Here is a 23907-nt window from a genome sequence, read left to right as displayed (position 1 = left end):
TTAAAAATATATGTCTGTAGATCAGGAGGCAGACTCAGATGTTCTCAGGCCCAGTATGGATTTGACCAGATTGTACAAAGTTGAGAAAGGGTACTTTATCACTGGATAGCAGGTATATATAGCATAGTTTAAACATGTAAAATCTCCGTGTTCTCATTATGGATTACACAGCAATCTAAAAAGTGGAAAAAAGGAAATGCATTTGAGGCGTACACAACTATATACTTTTGGTGTTATTTTTAAATCTTCAGATATATTTCTGTCTCAGTAATACAGTCCAGCCTCTCCGCAATAGGAAATGAGATGCATACAATTACTGACATAAAGTCTAGTGATTGCAGAAATCTAGGAATTATTATTCACGGGAAAAACTTCTGTCACAATTCTCATAGGCGATGCTGACCCTCAATTAATTTGTGTGTGGAGACAGCGAAAACATTTCTTTGTGAAGAAAGTGTTGCTGTATCGCAGTACCGTTGATCCCATCATCGTTACTCATCTCCATCAAATTTTTATCACAGGGAGAGATGTAAACATGGTGCTCACTGCCTATCATGATCTGTCACGTAACTTTGGAGTGCAAAAGACAGAAGCCACAGGCCGTAGGCGATTCTATGGGATTGGCATGAGAGGGCACATTTAAAAATGTGCGCAGGAATGTCACACGTCTGTGAGTAGGAAAACTGTCAAAGCTGACGATAAACCACCACTGCATGTCACTGTGAGTCGACGTCCATAAGAAATGGAAGCCACTGATCATCTGAAGCTAGAGCCTGGCCAGCGGGACAGGGCATAGCTACGTCTTAACCATTATCTATCAGTTCAACAAATTTGTAGTGGCTCTCCCAGTGAAGGATTTGACAGCCCAGACTACACAGCGGAGGAGCAGGCAGAGGTAAACATTGCAAATGCTGTGGCCCTGCCCAAGCAAGGGGGGCACACTTGTGGGCGTCGGTACTGGCACTTGGCCCCTCATAGTACTGTGGTGTGTCTGACGGCGGGTGTACACCCCCACCGTCAGAGACACTTGATTGCACTATGAGGGACCCTGTGCCAGTGCCCGCGCCCAAGAGTCGATCTCTACCCACCTGTCCAGGGCAACGGCACTCGCATGGTTGCGTGCGCTAGGTGGTGACCCCGGCCATGGGGGGGGGGCAGCCCAGTTAGGGAGGTTTACAAAATGGCATATGTTGATGCGGGACATTCAGCTGCTGCTAAAGGCGAAATTGGTCAAGTCCGAGGAAGAGGAGGACCAAAGCAAGCCATTTTTCTGGCAACCTATGTTGTCATCAGGGGAAGGTGGGACAAAATCCTTGGAAACCCATGCGTGGTTCATTTTAATGAAGGTTAGATCATCCACATTTTGGGTCGACAGACGGGTCCTTTTTTCTGTCAGGATTGATCCAGCTGCACTGAAGACTCTTTCCGATAGCACACTTGCAGCTGGGCATGCGAGCTCCTGTAAGGCATATTGTGCCAATTCAGGCCAGATGTCCAGTTTAGCGGCCCAATAGTCAAATGGGAATGGCCTGTGAAGGAGAACATCGATATGGGATGAGAAGTAGTTTGTAACCATAGTTGACAACTGCTGTCTCCTGTCACTTTCAATCGATGCAGTATTACCAGTCGTGTGAGCGGTACTTGAAAAATCAGTCCACAACATGGTCATGAAACCCCTGTCTCCAACGCCACTTCTGATGTAAGCACCACGAACACCTCTTCCAAGCTTCCCCCGGCCCCTACGGCTCGTGTGAGAACCATCACCGCTGCTGTGTGCTGGGAATGCCTCAACCAACCAGTTTACCAGAGTTGCTTGTTTATTAGCCAATATTAGGTCAAGGTTCTCCTGTGGCATTATGTTTTGGAATTTGCCTTTATTGCGTGGATCCAGGATGCTGGCCAACCAGTAGTCGTCATCGTTCATCATTTTGGCAATGCGGGGGTCCCTTTTTAGGATCTGCAAGGCGTAATCTGACATGTGGGCCAATGTTCCCAGTGTCAATGATGCACTGCGAGTGCTGGGTGGAGGAGCACTTTCTGGCAAATCCACATCCCTCCAGTCACGCACAAACCCTGTACCAGACCTTGCAACGCCAAAATTTTCTCTTGCACCACGAGAAGCATCCTCCTCCCCTAAAGAATCATCCCCATCATCATCCTCCTCCTCCTCTTCCTCTTCTTTCTCCACCTCGTCCAGGAGAGGTCCCGGATCAGAGAATGGCTGACTATCATCAAGGCTTCCCTCCTCCTCACCCTCGGCTGCAGACGCCTGCTCCTTAATGTGCGTCAAAGTTTGCATTCACCATCATAAACCACAGCAGCAATATACAACAGCTTAGCGACCATTATATAGCTTCACATTACAGCATAGCGTCCATTAAACAGGCTATTCAGCCCCAGTGTTATCTCACCCACGTCAGGGTTCCCATATGGCTGTTTCTTCAGGCTGCAGACATCCACTCACTCCTCAGGGACTCTCAGACGCTGGCTGCCATTGCACACACAGCCGCTCCACAGGCTGTTAGTGAGGAGATCCTTCTCTTCACGGGACCTTTATCAGGTCCCAACATTCACACCTTGTGACCTATCCTGGCCACCTTATATTGTCCGTATCCACGCCCTCTGGGTCACATGGCTATGACCTCATCACAGATCCTTCACACACTTACAAAGCCTTTTACTATAGGCATTTTCAGACACACCCCTGGGTGGATTTGTAGGTAACCAGAACCCGCCCATCTCTCTAGTTACCTGAAGACTTCTCCCTTACACTTAAAAACAACACCTCAGCAATGATATTGCTGATCACACATACACAAGTCTCCATCTCAAAGCCACCCACTTTGAGATACATAACTATCCTTCAGGATTCTGCCACTCATCCGTTCTCTTGGGACATCCACACAGCGCCCCCTAGTGGACACAGTGGTCATTACACCACACCCCCAAAATTTTTATAATGCGAGGGTCACGTGAAACACAGCGCAACATAAAGTCAACCATGCGTGCCAGACTACTATGTTATGATTGAGTCACCGTAGGAGGCAAAAATAGAAATGCTAGCTAAGTCCAGAAAACCAGAGAAGTTGGCAGCTATCGGATTGCAGACCCCTGAACCTATCAACACAACTAGCAGTAGCCGTGGGGGGTTCCTACGATGCCCTAGACCCCTCGATCACAGCCGGAGAAATAGCTAGGCCTAAAGAAAGAAAGGGGAAAACTAAACTGCCCCAGAGCAGACCCCAAAGCAATAGGCAGCCCCCACATATAATGACGGTGAAGCAAGATGAAAACACTAACACAGGCAGAAAGATAGACTGAGCAAAGACGGGGCCCAATCTATCTAGATAGAAAAGGACAGGAAGGCTGCTGTCTGCAATCCGTGAAAAACCCTATGAAAATAAGAGCCAACAGACTGACAGTGAAAAAGGCCCTGAAGACGCTAGGCTTCAAAAAGCTATGTCAGTACTCAGGAATATTCTGAAGACAGAGCTACAGGCAAAAGGAGATACAGCTCACCCCAGCAGGGAATGGCAGAATCCAGAAAAGCAAGGAAAACAAAAACTAAACACTAATGCAAACAGGCAAAGCAGAAAAACTTAGCTTAGAGGAGCAGGAATCAGACTGGTGTCCTAGAAGTCCACAGAGAAATCACCAGCAGGGCAGAAGGGCGTCGGCAGCCTTATATCCAGTCCGTGACTCCACTCAGCCAGTCATCCTCATCAGGTTCAGGTGCCTGATAATCAGGCTCATTACCTTCCTTCACCAGAATAGGGAGTTCACCAGACCTCAGTGACGAAGGGGAAAATGAACTCACAACACTACTAGCAGGCAAGACTTCCGTGTCCTCACAAACAGGATGACTGACCGTGATGTCCTCTTCCTCCTCATCCTCCTCCCTGTCCTCAGGCCATCCCCGCTGAACAGACGGTATGACAGCTGTGCTTGTAGTACCATCTATAGTGCATGAAAGTAGCGGCTGTTCTTCCTCCTCCTCCTCGTCTACCAATCCACGCTGTGACGACATGAGGCTGGGCTGAATGTAATCACCCTGTATGTTTCCTTGCTCCATGTCCTCATGCTCTGCCTGCAATGCATCATCTTTAAATATGAGCAGAGAATATCAACGGCCTTGTTGATGCTGGTAGTCAACAACTGCCCTCTTCAGCTCACAAATCCTTTCCAACATACTGTATGCAGTGTAGAGTTCCAATCCGTGGGGACATCATACACCAGTCGGTGAACCGGAAGATGCAAACGCTGCTGAAGCATGGCAAATGCGCCTGAAACTGTAGCTGACTTTCTAAAATTGGCAGACAGATGGCGCACTTGAACCACGAGGTTAAGCACATGAGCCAGGCAAGGTACATGTGTGAGCTCACCTTGCCTCAGAGCCGCCACAAGGTTCCGGCCATTGTCACTCACAACCATGCTTCTCTGTAGGTTCAGCGGTGTCAGCCAAATATCTGACTGCTCTTTCAGTGCTGTCCACAACTCTTCTGCATTGTGCGGTTTGTCACCTATGCAGATTAGCTTCAGCAAAGCCTGTTGCGGCTTGGCTGAGGCAGTGCTGCAGTGCTTCCAGCTTCTGACTGATGTGTTCATTTCAGAGATGGAGGCTGAACAAGTAGAGGAGGAGGAGGTGAAGGAACTGTAGACTGTGGGAGCCACCCTGATTGACGTAGGGCCCGCAATCCTCGGCGTGGGGAGGATATGTCCCATCCCAAGGTCCACCAGGTCCCAACTTCCACTATATTAACCCAGTGTGCCGTTAGTTAGATGTACTGTTCCTGCCCACAGGCACTTTTCCACGTGTCTGTGGTTAGGTGGACTTTCCCAGTAACATCATTGTTGAGGGCACGGGTAATGTTGTGGGACACATGCTGGTGTAATGCAGGTATGGCACAATGAGAGAAATAGTGGCGACAAAGGGGACCGAGTACCTTGGGACGGCCGCCGCCATCAGGTTGCGAAAAGCTTCCGTCTCAACGAGCCTAAAAGGCAACATTTCGAGCACAAGCAGACGAGATATGTGCAAATTAAGTAATGTGGCCTGTGGGGCATTGGCTGCGTATTTCCGCTTGAATTCCAATGACTGGAGTATAGACAACTGACGGCTGGACTGGGACAAGGGTGTGGACGGGCTTGATGATGGTGCTGGTTGACTGTGGCAACAACAGGTGCAGGGCCCGAGGCATCATCACAGTCACCGTGAACTGGGGATTGGCTTGGACGCCAAACAGTGGAAGAAGCAGTGTTGTCATCTGCAGACAGTGTTCCTGGAGCCTGGGGTTCAGCCCACAAAGTCGGGTTCCTTGCTTCCATGTGCCTAATCATGCTGGTGGTGGTCAGGCTGGTAGTTTTGCTACCACTGCTGTTGCGGGCATGGCAAGTGCTGCATATGGCCTGTTGAGGTTATCAGCAGAGTCCTTAAAAAATAACCAGGCTCGGGAAGATCCAACAGAAGGAATGGCAACTTCCGTCCTGTTGGTGTTACGGCGAACGGATGCACGCCTTCTGTCTGCGGCCACCACACTGCTTCTTCCTGCCTGTTGGGGTGCTATACCTCCTTCCCCATGTGTGCTGCTTTCCTCGCTGTCCATGTCTTCCTGCCAGGTTGGGTCAGTCACTATGTCATCCACCACCTCGTCTTCCACATTCGCACCCTGCTCCTCCTCCTGACTTTGCAGAAATTGTGTCTCATCATCATCCACCTCAGGTGACCGTGGCGGCTCAAAGATTTGGGCATCGCTACATGGAATATCATGTTGCCCCTCTTCAAGTGGAGTGGGCGAGAGACACGAATCTCTAAATGAATAACTGAACAGCTCTTCGGAGTGTCCGAGTGTGGTATCAGTTTTCTCAGGGCAGTTGGCATCGTGGGAGGAAGGAGGATCAGGGTGAGTAATAGCCGGTCCACACTCACTGCTACTCAGACTTGATCATGTGGAAGACATGGTGGTGGTGGTGGCTAAGTGACTCGAAGCATTATCCGCTATCCAACCAACAACTGTTTCACACTGCTCTGGATTCAATAATGGTGTGGTGCGGCCCTCTAGAAACTGGGACAGGAACGTCGACCGCGAAGGTGTGGGTCTTTACTGTGGCCCACTTTCTGCTTGACCACGGCTTCATCCTCTACATGCACCATCAGCATCACATCCACTTCCCCGCCCCTTGCCTTGCCCATTTTAAATGGACTACTGAAAAATTAGATGTGATAAGTCTAACTGCAAAGCAAACAATTTTCTACCACAGAAACACCAGGCTTTAGCCTGAGATAACAGACTGTATTAATTTTTTATTATATTTGGGATACCAAAGACTGCTGTATATAACGACTGTGACAGCCAGGCCAACAAAAAGGAAACCAATGTGAACTGGCAACACTTTCACCACGCACAGATAAGAGCTGGCACGAAGAAACTGCACCAAGAAATGGGTGGCCTTTTTTGGGGGGGGCCCTAAATACTTCTTTATTTCATCAAAAATAACAGCCAGGCAAAAAAGAGAATAAAGCCGTAAACTGGCTAAACTTTCGGCACGCACAGACAATGCTCTATATACGCACATACAGGGCCTGCAGGGCTTGCAGTGATGTGTATACAGTGACGTACACTCCTCTGCCTGCACAACACTGGAACCTATATAATGCAGAATTAGTCCTTAAAAGGATTGTTTGTTTAGCTGGATGTGAGTATTTAGGAAGATGGTAGACCCCACACTAGCTAAAAAATTCTGACCCTATCAAGTCAACCACTCTTCCTACACTCTCTCAATCCAGAGCTGAATGCACCAAACAGGGCGGCGTCCGGTCCCTTATACCCCTGATGATGCTGTGTGGCCAGCCAATCACTGCATGACCACAAGAAAGATGGCTGCGGCGTTTCATGGCCTGGCAGACAATCCCTGCATCATGATTGGGTCTCTAAAGTCCGCCAAAAATGCGGGGTGGAGATCCGAGTTCCCGCCGAGTAATCCTGGAAATAGTGCTCGCCAAGTACCCTGAGCACAGTGATACTCGGGTATCGAGTAGTGGTGAGCACGTTCGCTCATCACTAGTCCTAACGCATCCAGTATTACAGGATACCCGTCCAGGATATCCAGCCCACAAACGCATGGGTGTTAGGAACGGCGGAACGCACTAAATAAAAATAATAATAAAGTGTGTTCGCCGCTCGGGGTCTACCGTGCAGTAGGTGATATGTGGCGCCCCTGAGGCTCAGTCGCCACAGAGGTACTGCACCTTCTCCTAAGGTGTAGTGCCCCACCATCCAAGTAAGGTGGGAACTCCTTGCCATACTCCAACACCTGCATCCCACACACAGGATAATTCAGTAGGGCCACATTGCAGCTTTAGGCTCAGGGTGTAGCAGAGCACCTTTCGTGGAACCCTGCTTTGTAACATGAGATGTGCTGGGAGGTGGGTGGAGTTAGTATAAAAGAAGGGGAAGATAGGAATTAGAGGGCAGTCTCATGGGGGAGTGAGAGAGCAGGCTGACAGGAGGTCAGCATGTCGGGAGTGAGGCGGTGGAAGACAGTCAGTCAGGAGAGGCTGAGGACTGGTCTTAGTGGAAGATCTCCCGAGGAAAGGAATAGAGGAAGGAGTGCTGCAGCTGCCTCAGTGACCTGAGCCAGCTGGCACGGAGAAGGAGAGAGAGAGAGAGATGTAGAACTGTAATCTAAGTTTCCATAGAAGAGAAGGACAAGTACGAAACGAAGGAGAAGAGAACAGAGATGAGTTGTGGGTTGAGAGAGTACCCTGCCTATAGGTTCTCAGCGCAAGGCCGGGACCCGGTCCCCGAGGTTGTATGGACACTTATGGTTCTGCATCAGACACCGGTGGAGTAGTTGGCTGTAAATGCACTACACCCATCCAAGACTTGGGACACAACAGCAAAGAGAGCCGGGATCCAGGAGGTCCCCGAGCAGGCTACAGCTGTCTGTCATGCAAGTGAGAGCTCTAGGAACATCTAGACGGAAGTATTCCAGGGTAACTAAGTACTGGAGTGCTTCACCATTAAGTCGCATTGGCGGAGTCGTTCAGAAAGGCACATGTTGGCGGAGTATTGGCATGGAGAGCCCTATCTGGCCTGGAGGTTGGTTGGGCCTCTGCCCCGGAGGACACGGTACTGAAGCAGGCACCTGTGTGCACTACGAACTGTGAGTTAAGCTTTGAAACTGCAAGCTCTGGTGTCCTCCATTTCTTCTCACATCAGCGCCGCTACATCTGGGTATCAGCATCCACATTGCCCGTGCCTCTCCGCTAATCCCACATCTACACTGCCCTGGGACTACAGCTCCACCTGTGGGGAGCTACACCATCTTTGCTGCACCACATCATCAATCCCAGTGGATCTGCATGCAGCGTTGGCTTAACATCTTACTTGCCAAACACCACAGGTGGTGTCACGAACTATCCATATAAACTACATCTCAAACCACCATTTTAATGGGCGCCCAGGGCCACAGACCGGGTCACCGCCACGGACCGGGTCACCGGCACCGCAGCACATCCCTCTGACACCGGCCCAGTACTGAGTACCCCACAGCCCTGGGACGGGGCGACCCAGATATAACCGCTGCTAAGTGGTGGCAGGAGCAATATGGCGGAAATGCACACAGGGTTAAACGTCACCCAGGTGCGCAGAGCAGTCTCAGTTAATTCACCGAGATGCCAAACAAGTACAAATACAAAGGACTGAGCCTGTTGAAGTCATAGTACTCAGTACAAACGCACACACGGTATCAGGTCACAGGAGCAGCCCAAGACGGCGGCACTACGTCCGTCTAGACCTACCGTGTGCACAGTGTCGCAACTGCGAACACAAAGGGGGCTGCTACTGCAGCGCGGCGTGGACACTGCCGCTAAATGACAAGGCTAAGGTGCAAGCGCAATGTCGGACACTAGCAGCTGTGGATGTTGCAGCAGAGGAGCGCTGGCGCTGATTCTAACTCAGTCCCTAACCACATACGTAATATCAGAGGGAAGGGGTTTTATAATGAGTCATTCACCAGAATCATATATCCGTCCTCATACACAAAGCAGCAAGTAAGTCTATACTAGCGCATGGTGGAACAGCCATGCGCGCCTTTTATTGCAGCCGGGACCTTCCGCAAGCTTCCAGATCTCTGAGATGGACCAATGAGATCTGAAGCGGGACCTGAGCACATGACTCCCGATCTCCAATGGGAGATCGTCCCATGAGCATGCTCAGTAGGAGGACAGAAGGACTTAAGGTACTGTCACACTAAGCGATATCGCTAGCAATATCGTTATAACTTGTGACGTTATAGCGATATTGCTAGCGATATTGCTGTGTCTGATACTTACCTCCGACCCGCTCCCCCGCTGGTTATCGCTGATTGCGTGAGAACGTCCAGGACTGTTTCTCGTCGTCAGCTTCCTGCGGCGCTTCCTGTGGAGAGACGAGCGTGGAGCCGGGCGGGAGGACGCAGGATCGCCTGGTGTGACAGGTAAGTAGCGACCCCCGACCCCAGGGATGTCGCTGGTGAGATCTGCCTGTGTGGCAGCTCACTAGCGACCTCCTAGCGATGCACCAGCGATCCTGACCGCGTCATATCACTGGTCGGGATCGCTGGTACATCGCTAAGTGTGACAGTACCTTTAGCCTCAGGAGAGATTTGCTGCAAGGCAATCTCCTCTGCAATGTCCTCTGCAGGAGATAAACAGCAGGAGACTGCAGAATGTGAGGGTCTGGATCCCTGTGGAGTAAACGCAGAAATCCGACGCCTAACAATGGGCTCATGTTCACAGCTCCTTCCCTTAGTTATCATCTAAAGAAATGATGTTCTGATGAAGTGTGGCACCCCCAGGAGTATGGTCGCCACAGTGGCATTACCTCCCTCCTTCAGAGTGTGATGTCATGCTTGCAAGCAATGAAAGGGTCTATCAGGTAATTGCAGCACACAGCACAGTTCCTACTCCAGGCCAGCAGGGGGAGCTCTGAACCTAACTGCTGAGGAGCTGCTCTCTGTGGTCGGGAGGAAGGAAGTTAGTTTTTTTGGTGCAGAGAGAGGGAAGAGTGTAGACGTGTGGATAAGAGCTGGGGGCTGGAGCTAGAGCAGAGCTCCCCCCTAAGCTTAAGCACACTGGCCGGGCACCGGTATCCAAGACTGTGTGTGATACTAATGATCATACAGCAGAAACCGAAGGAACAGAAGTTGTGACCACTTTATTCCCACCTAGGAATCGACGGCACAGCAGCAACGTGTTTGAGCCGGGACATGATTGTATGGAGTCCCTGCAGTAGGCTACAGCTGCCTGCCATGCGAGTGGAGGTCTAAGTAACAGCAAGAAGGAGGAACTTGGGTGTAATTCATAACTGCAAGTACTTCAGATTAGCGCTAGTAAGGAGACTACATAACCCATCTGCATAGAGAGATTCCCAAGTTGCATCCAGGCTGATCAACTCCTGTACCATCTGTAATCTGAATCCTGGACTGCACCTACAAAGCAAAATAAAAAGGCAAAGAAGCTGAACCCTGTTGTCCCTGCCTTCTTCCTGCGTCACTCTTCAGCACTGCTACATCTCTGTGCGTAAACACTACACCATCTGCTTCCACCTCTACTACAACTTCCCTGGGACTACAGCTCTACCTGTGGGGAGCTACTACACCTATGCTGCATCACTACCATCAGTCCCAGAGGATCTGCACTGCAGCGCTGGTCGCATCTGACCAGTAACCACGGGTGGCATCACGACTCATTTCTATATAAACTTTATTCATCACCAACCCCCTTATCTTACATGGACACCCAGGGCCACAGACCGGGTCACCGCCACCACGACACATCCCTGTAAAGACACCGGCCCGGTACCGAGTCACTCCACCAGCCCTGGGGGTGTTCTGGAAGGTCCTGTGAGGGACCGAAAACTTTCAAATATTTCTTTGTCTGGATGCACAACAATAAAAGGAACTGTTAAATTTCTTCATGAACTGAGTGCCAAGTTGATTTAATTTATTAATTGACAGGTTGGATACCTGACTTGAGCACCTACTTCTTGTTAATTTCTGAGTGCCATGTCACTTTAATCTACAGTACCTCCCAGTCTCAGATTGGATAGTCGAGCTTTCAGTCAAAACACTAACAGCTCAGCATATCGCTGTACCAGATTGGATGGCCAAGCTGTCAGTCAAAGTACTGACAGTTTCAGCATGCCCATTGTACAGGACTAGATGGCCGAGCTGTCAGCAACTATATCCCAGACATATTGAGAGGTGGAACTATGACAATTATATGGAGGACTATTGGGAGTGTATTATACTATATGGAGGACTATGGGGTGTATTATACTATATGGAGGACTATGGCGAGTGTACTATTCTATATGGAGGACTGTGGTGCACATTATAATATATGGAGGACTATGTGGTGTATTATACTAAACAAGCAAAATGCTGGCTATTCATCAAGTGATTGGATTGTTTATGCCAGAACAAAAATCATGGTTCTCAGCAGCACATCGCCCGGAGAAAACTGCAGATGTGCTGATGATAACATGATACTGCATGGGCACAGATTGATCTATTAGTGATCGTTCTGTCCCCATCATTCTTCCTCAGCCAGAAATAATTGTCAAACAATTTCAATGTTGTCGATCACGCTCGTTTAGCATCCTGAACTCCGCGCATGTAACTACAACCGAAATGTTTCTGTGTGATGTACAATATGTGAGCACTGGGGGCCGCACTTTACACTTTTGCCCAGGGCCCCACTTTGTCTAAACTCACCCTTACGTGACTAAAGGTCCCTTTACATTTAGCGATGCACCAGCGATCTGACCCGGTCAGGATCGCTGGTGCATCGCTAAATGATCACTAGTGAGCTGTCACACAGGCAGATCTCAGCAGCGATGCAGCAGCGACGCAGCGCACGATACTCACCTTTCACACACAGCGATCCTGACGTCCTCCCTCCCGCCTCCACGCGTCGCTCGTCGTCACAGCAGGAAGCGCCCGATGAGAAAAGGAGCTGGACATTCTCACGTGATCAGCGACAACCAGCGGGGGAGGCGGTCGGAGGTATCACACATAGCGATATCGCTAGCAATATCGCAATAACGTCACAAAATCGGTGATGTTATAGCGATATCGCTATGTGTAAAACCCCCTTAAGAGAGGGGCCAGAAGATTACGGTGTCTGGCTTTCCCAAACAACTGCACTGATTAGAAGTAGGGGGTGGTTGGAGCTTACAACGCTTGTCAATGGGAGGCAAAGCCGGCGGGTGCCATGTCTCAATCAGGTGCAGCACAGCAACAATAGAAAGGAAACAATAGGAGGGAGAGCGGCACATCCAGCAGCTCAATAAAACAAAGATTTTATATAGCAAGCCATAAAAAAACAAGGTTAAAAAAGTGACGGGTTTCTAGCATCCAGGACGCCCTGTAACATAGTATAGCATTAGAATAACAATAGTCTCTTGTTAAACTGGCCATTAGTGAAAGATAAGTAGCAGGTGTGTAAAGCCCCCGTTACACACTGCGATATCGCTAGCAGTATCGCTGTAAAGTCACCGATTTTGTGACGTTACAGCGATATTGCTAGTGATATCGCAGCATGTGATACTTACCTCCGACCGGCTCCCCCGCTGGTTATCGCTGATCGCGCAAGAAGCTGCTGGACCATTTCTCGTCGGTCACTTCCTGCGGCGCTTCCTGCTGTGAGGACGAGCGACGCGTGGAGCCGGGCGGGAGGACGCAGGATCGCCGCGTCTGACAGGTAAGTAGCGACCCCCGTCCCCAGCGATGTCGCTAGTGAGATCTGCCTGTGTGGCAGCTCACTAGCGACCACCTAGCGATGCACCAGCGATCCTGACCGCGTCATATCGCTGGTCGGGATCGCTGGTGCATCGCTAGGTGTAACGGTACCATAAGGAAAGCAGACATATTAATGTACTGGCAAAGGTAACAATGCAGATAACAGCACTTCAGGAGATATAAAAAGGTCACTTTTGTAATTCATACCTCTAGGATATTTCCTATCTCTATCTAATATCCTGTATGCCTCCTGTAACATAAGGCGCTTTTGCCAACTGCAGAAAAAAAAATAAGTTCCAAAAAGTTTGAAGCGTGACAAATCACCATAATGTTCGACAACAAAATTATTATTATTATTTATTATTATAGCACCATTTATTCCATGGCGCTTTACATGTGAGGAGGGGTGTACATAATACATACAAGTACAGTAATCTTACATAATACAAGTCACGACTGGTCCAGGATGAGAGAGGACCCTGCCCGCGAGGGCTCACTATCTACAACGGGATGGGTGAGGATACAGTAGGCGAGGGTAGAGCTGGTTGTGCAGCGGTTTGGTGGATCGGTGGTTACTGCAAGTTGTAGGCTTATCGGAAGAGGTGGGTCTTCAAGTTCTTTTTGAAGGTTTCCATTGTAGGCGAGAGTCTGATATGTTGTGGTAGAGAGTTCCAGAGTAGGGGGGATGCGCAGGAGAAATCTTGTATGCGATTGTGGGAAGAGGAGATAAGAGGGGAGTACAGAAGGAGATCTTGTGAGGATTGGAGGTTTCGTGCAGGTAAGTACCGGGAGACTAGGTCACAGATGTATGGAGGAGACAGGTTGTGGATGGCTTTGTATGTCATAGTTAGGGTTTTGAACTGGAGTCTTTGGGTAATGGGGAGCCAGTGCAGGGATTGACAGAGGGGAGAGGCCGGGTAATAGCAGGGGGACAGGTGGATTAGTCAGGCAGCAGACTTAAGAATAGATTGGAGGGGTGCGAGAGTGTTAGAGGGGAGGCCACAGAGCAGGAGGTTGCAGTAGTCAAGGCGGGAGATAATGAGGGCATGGACTAGGGTTTTTGCACATTCTTGGTTGAGGAAGGTACGGATCCGTGAAATATTTTTGAGTTGAAGTCTGCAGGAAGCGGAAAGGGCTTGGATATGTGGTTTGAAAGAGAGATCAGTGTCAAGGATAACCCCGAGGCAGCGAGCATGTGGGACTGGAGTGGGCAGCTGTTTACTTTAATGGATAGGTCCGTTGGGGGGGTCACGTGAGATGGGCGAAAGATGATTAATTCTGTTTTGTCCATATTAAGTTTTAGAAATCTAGCGGAGAAGAAGGATGAAATAGCAGACAGACATTGAGGGATTCTGTTTAGTAGGGAGGTGATATCTGGTTCAGAGATGTAGATCTGTGTGTCATCAGCATAGAGATGATACTGAAAGCCATGAGATTCTATGAGCTGTCCGAGGCCGAAGGTATAAGCGGAGAAGAGCAGGGGCCCTAGGACTGAACCTTGCGGGACTCCGACGGATAGGGGGCGTGGTGAGGAGGTGGTGTGCGACTGGGAGACTCTGAATGTCCGGTCTGCTAGGTATAGTGCAATCCAAGATAGGGCCAAGTCTGTGATACCAAGAGATGAGAGGGTCTGCAGTAATAGGGAATGGTCCACTGTGTCAAAGGCAGAGGACAGGTCCAGGAGGAGGAGGGCAGAGTAGTGCCGCTTGGCCTTGGCGGCTAGTAGGTCATTGGTGACCTTAGTTAGGGCAGTTTCAGTGGAGTGGTGTGGCCGGAAGCCGGATTGCAAGTGGTCAAGAAGGGAGCAAGAAGAGAGGTGGGAGGATAGTTCAAGATGGACGTGTTGTTCCAGTAGTTTTGAGGCATAGGGGAGAAGTGATTTAGGGCAATAGCTGGATACAGAGGATGGGTCAAGAGAGGGCTTTTTGACGACAGGTGTGATTGAGGCATGTTTTAAAGTTTGAGGGGAAAACACCAGTTGTTAGTGATAGGTTGAAGAGATGGGTTAGGGTTGGGATGAAGACTGTGTTGAGGTTTGGGATGAAGTTGGATGGGATCGTGTCAAGTGCACAGGTAGTGACATGTGATCTTGAGAGTAGAGTGTAGAGTCGATCTTCTGTAATGGTGGAGAAGTTGGTTTTGGGGAGGAGGGCAGGGCAGGTAGGAGGAAGGGCACTGGTGGTTGTTGACCAAAACTGTCTCTGATGTTATCAATCTTCTTGAAAAATGAGGCAAAGTCTTCAGCTGAGATGAGTGGAGAGGGAGGAGGTGCTGGGGGGCGGAGGAGAGAATTGAAGGTGTTGAATAACTGTTTAGGGTTGTGAGACAGGGAGGATATGAGAGATGAGAAGTAGGTTTGTTTTGCTGCAGCGAGTGTGGTCTTGAAAGTAGTGAGGGACTGTTTGAATGTGATGAAGTCCTCATTGGAGTGGGATTTTTTTACATCTCCGCTCAGCAGCCCTGGAAGCCCGCCTCAGTTCTTTGGTCAGACTGGTGTGCTTGGCTTCACTAGAATAGGCGTCGGTTCAGCGCCACCCCCCGCACACTTGCGATTTGCACACTTAGGGCAGATACACGCTAGCGATTTAAAAAATGGTCCAATTTGGTGCAAGAGAGTTGGACGAGTGCGATTGTCATGCGTGTGTCATGCGTTTTTTGTGCGAGTACAATCCGATTTTTCACACCGCACATCCGATTTACACCAGAATGCAATGCGATTCTAACATGAGCTTTTACATAGAGCACTTCTCTGTCATTTATACAGAATTTAAAAACAAAATATTCTTCACACACACACACATATATGTCTATAATATATATACAATATATATATATAGAACATATATATATCTAATATAGATATATAATAGATATATATATATATATCTATTATATATGTATACATACGCAATACATAATATATATTATATATATGTCACTGACATATAATATACACTGCTCAAAAAAATAAAGGGAACACTTAAACAACACAATGTAACTCCAAGTCAGTCACACTTCTGTAAAATCAACACTGATTGTGAATCAATGTCTCCTGCTGTTGTGCAAATGGAATAAACAACAGAGAAAACAAAAAGCAAAAAACACAAATATCCTGAACATTTTTTACTTTTTAGTTCAGGATATTTGTGCTTTTTGCTTTTTGTTTTCTCTGGTTAATGGTCATGTGTTAATATGCACTTACATTGTGCATACACATTAACATACTTTTCTCAGTTCAGATTTGTTTTTTATTCATTTCATTGTGCATCCAGTGCATATTTGGGTGTGACCGCCCTCTTTCTGAGCTGGGAAAGCCATCCAGTCTGGCCTAAGCTGTTACTAGTGGTTCAGCTGCTCGATCCTTGTTCACATTTACGTCACTTGGCAAGTGAAAAGGTTTTAAATACTAGAGTAGGGACTGTCCCACAAGGGTTGCCGTGACGTGGCGGGATGGCTTGTACATTATTTTGATCAAAATTATGTTTACTAAATACCCTTATTATTATTATTACCTTTATGCATGATTTGCAGTATATTTTTTGCTTTTTAGTTCAGGATATTTGTGTTTTTTGCTTTTTGTTTTCTCTGGTTAATGGTCATGTGTTAATATGCACTTACATTGTGCATACACATTAACTTACTTTTCTCAGTTCAGATTTGTTTTTTATTTGGAATAAACAACAGGTAGAAATGATAGGAAGGTCACTGACATCCATGTGTCTGCTCACTCAGGGTTTAGTGTTCCCTTTATTTATTGAGCAGTGTGTATATATATATATATATATATATATCTTTATATCTTTATATTGCATAGAGATATACAGTAGATATAAGATTAGCCGTTAGTTCATTTGTCGGCTTCTGTAAAATCATTACAGACGCCGACAGGATAGGAGACATGGTTTACATACAGTACACCATCGCAGAACAGTTAGAGTTATATGTCAGTATCTAATACTGTTAGTAGTATATGTGCGTGTAAAATTTGTGAACTGTATGTATTTAATAAAAGAATGTGTTCACAGAAAAAAAATTGTGTGGGCTCCCGTACAATTTTCTCCACCAGAGAGGGAAAGCCAGTGACTGAGGGCAGATATTAATAGCCTAGAGAGAGACCATGGTTAATGGCCCCCCCTTGCTAAAAACATCTGCCCCCTGCCACCCCAGAAAAGGCGCATCTGTAAGATACACATTTTCTGGCACTTAGCCTCTCTATTCCCATTGCCCTGCAGCAGGTGGCATACGGGGTAATAAGGGACATTAAACCTGGTTAATAATGGAGAGGTGTTAAAGACACTTATCCATTATTAATCCAATAGTATGAAAGGGTTAAAAAACACAGACATTAAGAATTAAGTATTTTAATGGCATAATTAAACACACTGGTTTTCCTATCTTTATTAAACTCCCAATCCAAGCGAAGCCATTGTTCTCCTGTAAAAAATAAAAAATAAAAAAGCAACAATATCCCATACCTGTCCGCCGTACCGTCAAGTCCCACGCCGCAATCCATCTCAAGGGGTTAAATAGTTTACAACCGGGAGTGGTGCTAATGCAACTGGCCCAGCTGTAAACCACGGAGGAATGAATGAGAAGCTGCCGGCTTCAGCATCTGTGACATCAGAGTAGCTTCCCAGCCTGACCTGAGGTGAACTCTTCAGCGTGGGAAAGTGACAGTTCATTTTTCACGCTGCCAAATTTATCGCAGGTCAGGGTAGGAGGCTACGCTGACGTTACTGATGTTGTGTAGCCTCCCAGCCTCACCTGCAATGAACTTGGCAGCGTGGGAAAATGAACTGTCACTTTCCCACACTGCAGAGTTCACCGCGGGAGAGGCTGGGAGGCTGCACAGGCAGCTTCTCATTCATTCCGCAATGGTGAAGTAGGTCACTAAGGAGGTGTCCCTGCTGGTTGGTACATTACATTTTGAATCTGTGTCATTTTTTATCTTTGATCTCCTGTCAGTAACCGTGGTCTCGGGCCTTGATCACATAAACATAACCGGGTCATTGACTGGCACCAGGGTGATATTGTGTAAGAAGAAATGCATGTCCTTATCTATGAGTCTGTCTAAAGCCGCACACAGTGGTTTACTCAATATTAGGGATGAACGAATATTTTAATATTCGGTTCGGATTACGTTAGCTGAATTTGTAACATTCGTCTAATTATTCATCATCATTAGAGTCAAAGGGAGGCAGAAACGAACGTATATGTAAGGAAATGGCAAATGTTATTTCATCTTTTATCTCTTTCTCTTATCTTACTGGGACTGCTACACGTCCCTGTGCATTACCTTGAGGGATAAAAGTGTCATGTATAGTCATGTGCAGCTAAGTGTAAAGTTAGGGAAAGTGCAGTTTGTTGGATTGGCCACAGCTGTTAGATAGTGTATAGAGTAAGTTCATGGTTAACAGTAGGAGGGGCTGCTGTGTGGCAAGCGGAGTAGGTGTTAGGCTAATCACAATGATGAACTTGGCTCTCAAATGCGGGAAAAAATTGATTCCATTTTATTGGCATCCAAGTCACATGTATTCTAAACGTCCTTCATAGGACCTTCATCAGAGAATTGTCAATATGATTCATTGTTTAAAGACAAATGAGAAAGAAAACAGAAAAACATTAAGTATCACATGATGCACAAAAGAAGAAAAGTAGGCAAAACAAGGAAGAAATCCATAACAGGTTACGTCGAATAAGCATGTATACAGTCCTGTGTTTTAGAGATTGTTGTACAAAGAGACGTAATGCACAGTCCATTCACGAAGATATATGTGAAAATTGGTGTTAAGGTAAAAGTAAGGAAGTTGACGTGAAGCTCCTCTGGAGTAGAAAAAAGGACACAAGTGCTCCAAGACACTGGGTGCAGTTTGTGACAAAGTCAAAAAGGAATATGGTAGTGCCTATATCATATGTGGATTGAATCTGCTGGTACTTCTAGGAGGAAAAAGGGAAGAGTAAGGTTAGGCCACATAATATCCAGTGCAATATATATGTATCACATACGTACACAATCCATTTCATACATAAGAGGTAATGGAAGACTTAAGGCGTTAGACTCCCTATTTTTACCTGGATGCTGCTTTTGTAGCTATGTATTCATAATAAACTAGCTGAAGAGCCCGGCGCTGCCCGGGCATAGTAACTAACTGTGGTTAGTTATAACAAATTATAATTATCCGCCATCCCATAGTCCCGTGCCCATATACCAATAATACATATTCTCCATCCCATTGTCGAGTGCCCATATACCCATCACACATCTTCCATCCCATAGTCCCGTGCCCATATACCCATCACACATATCCTCCATCCCATAGTCCAGTGCCCATATACCCATCACACATCCTCCATCCCATAGTCCCGTGCCCATATACCCATCACACATATCCTCCATCCCATAGTCCCATGCCCATATACCCATCATACATATCGTCCATCCCATAGTCCCATGCCCATATACCCGTCATACATATCCTCCATCCCATAGTCAAGTGCCCATATACCCATCATACACATCCTCCATCCCATAGTCCCGTGCCCATATACCCATCATACACATCCTCCATCCCATAGTCCAGTGCCCATATACCCATCACACATCCTCCATCCCATAGTCCCGTGCCTATATACCCATCACACATATCCTCCATCCCATAGTCCCATGCCCATATACCCGTCATACATATCCTCCATCCCATAGTCCAGTGCCCATATACCCATCACACATCCTCCATCCCATAGTCCCATGCCCATATACCGGTCATACATATCGTCCATCCCATAGTCCCATGCCCATATACCCGTCATACATATCCTCCATCCCATAGTCAAGTGCCCATATACCCATCACACATCCTCCATCCCATAGTCCCGTGCCCATATACCCATCACACATATCCTCCATCCCATAGTCCCGTGCCCATATACCCATCACACATCCTCCATTCCATAGTCAACCATTATGACATCATAATGAGGGGCGGGGCTTGACACACACACACTTTTTCCTCAGTATGTAGATAGGGGCAAAACTGTTTGGTGAATTGGAACACGCGGGGTTAAAATTTCGCCTCACAACATAGCTTAGGACGCTCTCGGGGTCCAGACGTGTGAATGTGCCAAATTTTGTGGCTGTAGCTGCGACGGTGCAGATGCCTATCCCGGACACACACACACACACACACATACACACATACATACACACATACATACACACTTTGAGCTTTATATATTAGATAGCAGTATTGTATTGCGACATACGGCGCTATGGGATGGCGCTGGAAAAGAGGGAGAAAACAGATATTGAGTATACCCAAGTTGTATATTCGGAGTGCCGTATGTAGAGTCAGCCCCTTACTATACCTGCGTTGGTGGCCCCTTGTGGCTTGCAGTATGTACGCTTTGAGCAGAGGACACCATGGTCCGGTGTCTGCTTCCGGGTATTTAACCCGGTGGGAACGCCCCCTAGACCGCGTCATCACGGTCACATGATACCGCTGTTTGGGCCTGCGCTATGTGTGAGAAGCACATACTAGATCACGTTACAGCGGTCACCTGACCCCACTGTCCACGCCTGCGCTGTGTGTAGAAATCATGGTGCGAATGTCACCGGGAGAGATCAAGGATTTTAACAGTTGGATAAACCACCAGGGCATCCCATTGTGTCCTCTACAGACCCTATTTTATCACCACCCGCTATGTTGTTAGAAAAGATTTTCACACCATTAATCAAAACAACAAGATCCTACCTTAAGGATACTAATGAATTTCTCACCCTTATCAAAACCCTGGGTCCCCTTCCCCCCTCTTTAAATTTGGTCACGTGGGACATGAATAGTTTGTACATGTCCATAACACATGAGAAGGGCATGAGGGCAACAGACATACTCTTGAAGCAAGCGGGTATTGACCCCAAAATTTGTAACCTTTGTTCTGACCTTTTAGGATTGGTATTAAAAGAAAATTACTGTTTATTTCAAGATACTTTCTACATCCAGAGGCAGGGCACCGCAATGGGGTCACACGTAGCGCCCCCGTATGCCATTGCCTATATGGCATTTTTTTAGGAGAAATTTGTATATACCCACCCCCTGTACTCACAGCATTCGAGAGTGTTGGTTAGATTCATTGACGATATTTTTGTGTTTGGAATGGCCCCATTGACACTCTGTTACAATTTGATCATCACATTAATAACATTTGGCCCGAATTAAGGTTTAGCCTTCAACATAGCACTAAAAAGATGAGCTTCTTGGATACGTTGGTCTGTAAGAACGAGAGGGGAGAATCATCAATTGACCTATATGTACTGTAAAACCGACGGATAGGAAAAGCATTCTACACTTCAATAGCTTTCATCCCCCGGCTATTAAGAAATCAATCCCCAGATCCCAGTACTGTAGGATGGATAGGATTGCTACTAATGTTGAGACAAAGAAATTAAGATTAGAGGAAATGACACAAAAATTCACCGAAAGGGGGTACCCCAGTGGACTATTGACAGAATCCAGATCTAATAGGAATCCCAGGACTATAAATTCCAAGATACGCATACCATTTGTGAATACATTTCATCCCTTCTCCAGAAAAATACAGGCCACTATCAATAAACACAGTAACATACTCACTAACAGTTACCCTGAAATACCAGAGTTTCAACAACCCTTCCATTGATGCTATCGCAGACCAAAGAATTTAAGGGATAGGTTGGTTAAAGCAGATGCAGGCTCCAACATAACAGTACCGAGACAGACATTTCTCCGGACACAGAAACAGGGAACTTTTCCATGTCCAGCATGTTTACAGTGTAATAACTAGTGTTGAGCATTCCGATACCGCAAGTATTGGGTATCGGCCGATATTAGCTGTATCGGAATTCCGATACTTAGTTCCGATACTTTTTTCATATCGAATACCGGAATCGGAAGTTCCCATAATGCTAGGAGCCCGCTCGATTTGATTCAGCCAATGGGGATCCTCAGAAGTGTGGGCACATCCTGTTAGGCATGTAGGCATGTTAACTACTGGCATGGCTGTGATTGGCTGCTGAAATGATGTCATGATGCACTATAAAAGCCACCGTCGCCATTTCTGGTCACTCTGCTGTGAATTCAGTTAGGGACAGGCTGCTGTTGAAGACTGTGAGGGACAGTTAGAAATAGTGATCATCAAGCATATCTATTGCTCTAACCAGGCTACATAATCCACCACTGTAGCATTTTTGTAGCCCAGCAGCGCTGTTTTAATAGCTGTCTGCAAGGGCTGTGTGAGTGCAGACCCACGCTGTGTAGTGTGTCCTGCAGGCACGTCTGCTTGTAGGCCGCCCAGCGTGTGTCTCTGCCTCATACACATTTTTCTTTTATTGCTGCTTTTTTTTTCTCCTCTATAGTGTGCTTCCATACGTATCCATATACGTTGGTTGCAAACACTAAAGGAGTGGACAGCGGAGCCTTTCAGCAGCCTTTCAGTGCTATAGCCCATTTCTCTGCACTGTTTTTGGCTGTCTGATAGGTCTCTCTGTGTGTGAGTGCAGCTCACGTTGCAGTGTGTTCTACAGCCACCGCTAGCTGTAGTCCGCTCAGCGTGCGTCACTGCCTCATACATAGTCCTTTTTTTGTAGCAAATTTAGCCAGATTTTTGCTCCTATATTAGTGTGCTTCCATCCGCATCCATTGTCATTGGTTGGTTGCAAACACTATATAGGATTAGATAGAGGAGCCTTTTTGCTGGCTTGTGCCCTTCAGGGCCAGCCAGACTAGTATCACCCTATTTTTTGGAGCCTCATCAATTGCATTGTAGGTTAGCTTCCTGCATTGTAATCGCTCCAAAAAGTTTGTGATACTATATCTTTCAAACTTTGGTCACATCCTTTTCTTTCCCCCCCCCCAAAAAAAAAGGAAATAAAGTTCACCAAACACTCCACTTTACAGTTGTGTAGGCCACATTAGATCATATTAAAGTGTAGTACACACACTCTTAGCCAAATTAGTGTTTCTTATACTGGTTAGCAGGTGTTCAGGAATAAGAACAATAAGCCTCCCCTTTTTTACTTTTCTGCCTATCTTTATCAGTCTACCAAAATGAAGAAGGCAGGGAGTAAGGCACGTGGTCGTGACCGTGGAGTTTCAGCAGGGAGAGGACGGGGGGATTAGAATCATAGAATCATAGAATCATAGAATCGTAGAGTTGGAAGGGACCTCCTGGGCCATCTGGTCCAACCCCCTGCTCAAAGCAGGATTCGCTAAATCATCCCAGTCAGATGTCTGTCCAGCCTCTGTTTGAAGACTTCCATTGAAGGAGAACTCACCACTTCTCGTGGCAGCCTGTTCCACTCATTGATCACTCTAACTGTCAAAAAGTTTTTTCTAATATCTAATCTGTGTCTCCTCCCATTCAGTTTCATCCCATTGCTTCTAGTCTTTCCTTGTGCAAATGAGAATAAAGTTGATCCTTCTACAATGTGACAGCCCTTTAGATATTTGTAGACAGCTATTAAGTCTCCTCTCAGTCTTCTCTTTTGCAAACTAAACATTCCCAAATCCTGCAACCTTTCCTCATAAGACAGGGTTTGCAGACCGGTCACCATTCTGGTCGCTCTTTTCTGAACTTGCTCCAGTTTGTTGATGTCTTTTTTAAAATGTGGTGCCCAAAACTGGACACAATATTCCAGATGAGGTCTGACCAAAGAGGAGTAGAGGGAATAATGACTTCACGTGATCTAGACTGTATGCTTCTGTTAATACATCCTAGAATTGCATTTGCCTTTTTTGCTGCTGCATCACACTGTTGACTCATATTCAGTCTGTGATCTATTAGTATACCCAAGTCTTTTTCACATGTGCTGTCACTTAGCCCTATTCCTCCCATTCTATATATGCTTTTTTCATTTTTATTACCCAGATGTAGTACTTTGCATTTCTCCCTGTTAAAAACCATTCTGTTAGTTGCTGCCCACTTCTCCAGTTTATTTAAATCTTTTTGAATCCTCTCTCTCTCTTCTCTAGTATTAGCTATCCCTCCTAGCTTTGTGTCATCAGCAAATTTAATCAGTTTACCCTCAATTCCTTCATCTAAATCGTTGATAAAGATGTTGAACAATAAAGGGCCCAGGACAGAGCCCTG

Source organism: Dendrobates tinctorius, unplaced genomic scaffold (assembly GCF_039654945.1).
Source record: "Dendrobates tinctorius isolate UK_male_01 unplaced genomic scaffold, ASM3965494v1 ptg000353l, whole genome shotgun sequence".
Taxonomy (NCBI): Eukaryota; Metazoa; Chordata; class Amphibia; order Anura; family Dendrobatidae; genus Dendrobates; species Dendrobates tinctorius.
The sequence above is the reverse complement of the archived record's forward strand: the minus strand, read 5'-3'. Positions refer to the sequence as shown.